At 39.3% G+C, this 5,421-nt stretch overlaps 1 long non-coding RNA gene across 3 annotated transcripts; it reads right to left on the minus strand.

Moving 5' to 3' along the window:
* Positions 1-339: 339 nt before the first annotated feature.
* LOC115294114 lies at positions 340-5,179 on the minus strand. Of its 3 annotated transcripts, none has more exons than XR_003909730.1 (4): positions 5,111-5,179; positions 3,656-3,826; positions 3,360-3,465; positions 340-487 (listed from the first exon to the last, which is right to left on the minus strand). It is a non-coding gene; the product is annotated as an uncharacterized LOC115294114 (long non-coding RNA). The 3 variants fall into 3 exon arrangements; XR_003909731.1 differs by having other exon boundaries at positions 3,360-3,468; XR_003909732.1 differs by lacking the exon at positions 5,111-5,179 and adding an exon at positions 5,043-5,079.
* Between the last annotated feature and the right edge of the window lie 242 nt (positions 5,180-5,421).

Genomic DNA, 5,421 nt, shown 5'->3' on the forward strand with positions numbered 1-5,421 from the left:
GGGGATAAAGTTGCTCCGTGAATTTCAAAGCCCAGAAAATGTAAAAAAGAGCAACACTTGCTGAAGGCATCAGAGAAGTGAATGCAATCAAGCAGTGTCGGTTCTGTGACCTTGAAGCTTCCCAGAATAGCTACCACATTTGGTATAATGGAAGCCCCGGATTCAAATGCCTCAGGACGGCCTCATCACCAGCAGCCCCTTCCTCCTACTGTGTTGTCTCCAGGCTTTATGTCAATGTTTAGTCCGTTATCAGGAATCCAGAAAATCAGGCGTTTGTTTTCAGAAATACAAAATAAAGGCAGCCATTATGGAATATTTCATAACTGATTTATTCCTAATGTGATGTCAAATCAAATTTCCCCAGCAGTTGAGTGCATGCCTTATCTGCCACAGATACCATTGCTGTGGGGACGCTGGGTGCTCTTCCAGCAAATCGTTGGGCACTTCTGTTCATGAGCCCTCACAGTTCTCCATACCAGGCACATTTCTGTGGGGAAATTAAAACAGTCTTTTTATAACAGCAGTATGAAACAGTATGCATCATCCATACACACTGAGCCCTGAAAAAATATTGTATTCATAAATTAAATTGGACATTTTGAAAGGTTAACGCAAAAAGCTACTTTGCTCTTGGTAATCAATAAGGAAAAAAGGATTTCAGGTAATTAAAATCTGTGAAGTGAACATTTCTCATTTGGAACCTATTAAAAAGAATATAAGCAGACAGAGGCAAGAGATAAATATGGAAAACAAGTGCTTGAAATTTTTTGTTAGATGTTGGCAGGGAAATACAAGAACATATATTTAGAGGTCTGAAATAATATAACATGTTATTACAGATAGTATAACAAATTATATGGCATGTGTGTAAGTTATACACACATATATATATATACACTATTGAAGCACTAGCTTGTGATTTTAAGATATGTCCATTCTATATTTTGGGCTCCAGTTTAGCTATTGTGTATGTCTTCCTTACTCAAAGTGTGACTCAGTATGCACCATGGATACTGTGAAAAATGCAGAATTCCAGTCTCATCTCTGAGCTACTGAATCAGAATCTGCAATTTAATGAGATCCTCAGGTAATTTATATGCACATTAAAGTCTGAGGACATGGCGTGGGTGATTGTCTCATAGTAAGGTGGTTTGCCTATTAAAAAAGTGTGTTTGATTTTTAAATGCAAATTAGTAGTGTTTTTGTTGACTAAATGCAAGCATGACTGACTCTACAGAGGTTCCTCTAGATCACCAGACTTCCTGCAATGTAGCAATGAAGAAAAATACTCTCTGAGAGTAAAGCCAGACTCCAACACAACTTGCTTCTGGGCCTGTGACACATCTTTTCTTTTTGTTCAGTTGTGGTGTTTTTTTCCTCTTTCTTTACTATTTGCCTATCAAAATTTAATCCCTGGTTGTAGGTTACAGTTGCCTTTATCTAAACTTCAGGAATGGCCTCAGTGAAATTTTTTTTATATACCTATGTTGGAATATTCTCAGCTCTTTAGAGTTTTTCTAGAATTCTGACTGTGGTTATAGATGCTAGATATTGAAACATTTGAATATTGGCTTCTGTGGTGGTTAATTTTATGTATCATCTTGACTGGGCTAAGGATTGCCCAGGTAGCTGGTAAAATACTATTTCGGAGTGTATCTGTGAGGGTGTCATGGAAGAGAATAGCATTTGACTCAGTACACTGAGTAAAGCAGTCTGCTCTCCCCAGGGTGGGTGGGTATTTATTCTCTAATCCATTGAGGGCCTAAATAGAACAAAAAGGCAGAGGAAAAGTGGATTCACTTTCTCTCTTTGAGCTGAGACATCCATCTTCTCTTGCCCTTGAATATTGGACATCAGCTCCTGGTTCTTGGGCTTTGAGACTCAGACTAGGACTTACACTATCAGCTCCCCGACCCTCCCTCCAAGGTGGGTCAGTCCTTAGATTGATTGCCTGCCTATGATTCCTGCTTCCCTCATTTAACCTTCTGGTCCCAGCCATAGAGTCTCTGCTAGATATACTATGCTAGATTATAAAATTCATTTTGCTTTCTCTTCAGTTTTCAAATAGCTCTTAGAACATTGAAGTAACATATGCTTCATTTTAGTTTTGACATAGAGTTGCAAACGTATTGTTTTTATGATGGCAGACTTTATTTTTGCTATGGATTAAAATATATGGCTATGGCTTATGGATAATAAATATTTATCTATTTATCTATCTATATATATTTTTTCCAGTGAAGAATAAGGCCCTGTCCTGTTGCCCTGTGGTATAAGGATAAATTATAAAAGACATGGTCTACAGCACCTAGTGCATGTTCACTGTAATACTGGTAGGCCAGTATGTAAGTGCTATGAAAACAGAAGTGACAAGAAGGTCATTAGGTGCTTAGAATAGAAAGAAATCACATCTGCCTGATGTCAGTAAAAGGCTCAAAGAAGAGGCAGTGTTATGAATAGAACAAAAATGGGATAGGGAAATGGTGTTCCCACACCAGGGCCTCGCAAGAACACAGATGCTAAAAGAGATTTATAAAAGATGGGCCCAGAGTCATAATGGACATTTTGGTAAGCTGAATATTTGTGAAGGCAAACGGTGGGAGACAGAGGAATCTGAACACAGTGTGCTAAGCATGTGAACTGTAACTGTGGAAGGAGCATAATTGTTAGTGACAAAAAAGGGAGAAAAATAATGCTGTCGGGAGAAAAGACACAGAGGACAGCACCTTTGGCTACAAAAGGCTGGCCATGGAAGTGTCACACTTAGCAATGAAGAAATGTATATGAAGTCTTTCCTTGTCAGTCTAAACAAGATTTCTCATCCAGAGTGAAAAATGATAGATTAGAAATTAATGGTACAATCAAGTGATGGGGTAGCCACGTTTGGAATAATGGAGTCCTGGATAGACAGAATAATACATGGTCATATGTTTGGCCAAATGGATTTAATAGATGAGAATCCAGCAAACCCATTTATCAAACTACAGCTCAGGACAATGACCTGAGTCAAGTGGTTCTCATGTATCAGAAGAAAACAGGTGAGTTGGGGGTAAATGGAGAATAGTGTAATGGAGAAAGTGCTGTAAGATAAGGACTACAGTGCAAATTCTGTCTTAATTCACTGTGTGACTTTTGGCAAGTCATTTCAACCCCCTGGGCATCAGTGTCCTCTTCTGTAAAATGAGGACAATCTCTATTCATGACCAATGTGGAGACTTTTTGCCTAATTTTCTAGTTCTTCTGAAGATCACACTGAACCAAGAAATTCCATTTGGGAGACTCTGCCAATCAGTATGTTGAGGTGGGCAAGTTGTATTTCTTTCTAAATATCAGGATAAAAAACATTTTGTCGGATCTACCTTCTAGATTGTGGGACACTTGGGGCATAGTGGTAGAAGTGAGGTGCTTGAGAAGACGTACCAGTGGACCCAAGACCCATATTCACTGTCTTACTGACCACTGGATCTGCTGGAAGAATCAGAGGAGGGTGGGAGTTAGAAGCTATTACTTGGGGACACCCAAGGTCGCTCTGTAGAATAGGGTGTAATATTGGGCCTTCAGCAAAAACATTTCACCCTTAGCTTATGCCAGAGTCCATAATGCTTAAACTTCAAGTTAACATATTTTTGGAGCTCATCATTGTGGAAGTTCTTACGGCAATTTGTGATTAAGGCTTTTGTTCCCAAGTGTGATACAGTCGGTTTATGCACTGCAGGGATGATCTGCCAGTCAGGTAGTATATCTCAGTGCAATATTTAAAAAAAATTCTCGTGGCTGTAGTTCCCACTCATTATAGTTTTATGCACAGTCTCCTCTGGAATGAAAACTGCAAAAATAGAAAAAGGCATATTTTCAGAAAGTTATTCACAATTAATGCCAAGTAAGTCAAATTCCTAAGAGTTTAAATATCAAGGGAAAGACAATGCTAACTTGACCTCCTTAGATTTTCATATGGGGGCTTGTGAAGTTTGGGTAGGATAAAGAGAAAAGCACCTTTTATTCCCCAAAGCTTTTTAAACCTGCCTTTAGTAGGCACTGTGTGTCTTCTTTTTGTAATCTCGGGTTTTATAGTCTCCTTTATCAATTGTGAGAGGTGTGGAAGGGCTAGTTTATATCTTTCAGAAGGGACACCTGGGTCAACAGGTTGAAAGAACTTTGAAAGTTATTTGTATCTTTGCCAGTCCCTGCATTGTGTGAGAATCACTGTAGCTAGTGTGTAAACTACCTTTGAATAAGAGACAGAAAATGGAATTTATCAGGGGACAATGCCCTTTGTTTAGAAGGAGCAACAAAAGATGAATAAAAGACCACAGCCGGTCTTCTGTGTTTAGTGTCCCATTTTTCCAGATAAAAAAGGGGATAATATTCAATCTTGATTGTGCACAGAGGCCTTTAGTCCTTTAAGGAAATGGAGGAAGAAGGGAAATGAAAAAGAAATAATGCAACCAATATGTTCTTGAACTGTGACTTCTGGCAGCTGCACTTAAAAAACAACCATTACATTTTGTGGGTATATCTGTGAGGCTTATCCATTATGTGTGCAAACACAATCTGATTAGTATTTGTTATAAGCCCGTCTTGTCTGCTTTTATTACAGACATCACCTTCAGATGTGGGGCCACTGCAGCTATTAAATCAGGAATATTTAGCTATTATTTGTAATAAATGTCAGCAGGGCTGAACTGAAGCCAGCAGGAAATGTTCAGGGCAGAAAACACACTGACATTCATTCATGCAAATTTGTACCACTGGTAGAATTAATCATAAAGAGGGAGGGTAGAGCATACAATGCATTTATATTACTGGTTTGGCCAATTCTCCTTCTTCCTGAATATGAGAGTTATAATGAACAGAAAGCAATCTGCTGACAAATAGTCCCACGTGAAGTGCAGGCAGTGAGATTAACTTTCCAAAGCAGACATGTCTGGCTTTATAGTGGACCACACCACCCCGGCCCTTTGAGGCAGCCCTTTGAGGCAGCTTTGTGGTGCCCTTTTTTCTCTTTAAAAGACATCTAGATTTAGCATGCACATAACTATTACCTCTTGAAATCACAGGGACGCTCTAAAGAACATTCCGCGCACAGTGCTGTGTATTGGGCCAGCCTTACCCTGTTACAAATCAGCGCGCTACGTCACGCTGGGAAGGCGTAGTGACCGTTGGAACGGTGTTGCTGACTATGAAGAGACTGTGGTTTGCCCAAGGAGAGAAAATTTAATTTTTTTAAAAAAAATCTGCATCTATGTAAAGTGAAGTGCAATAACCTGTGTGACAGAATAATGCAGTGTCCTCTGAGAAGATTGCAGTCACCATCGGCAACGCCGCCACGGCTTGCCCCAAGCATCAGAGACGCTCACTTAATGTGTAAGAGTGAGTAAAGCTAACACCAGAAAAGAATTTAAAAAAAAAAAAAAAAGGTGA

Source organism: Suricata suricatta, chromosome 6 (genome assembly GCF_006229205.1).
Source record: "Suricata suricatta isolate VVHF042 chromosome 6, meerkat_22Aug2017_6uvM2_HiC, whole genome shotgun sequence".
Lineage (NCBI taxonomy): Eukaryota > Metazoa > Chordata > Mammalia > Carnivora > Herpestidae > Suricata > Suricata suricatta.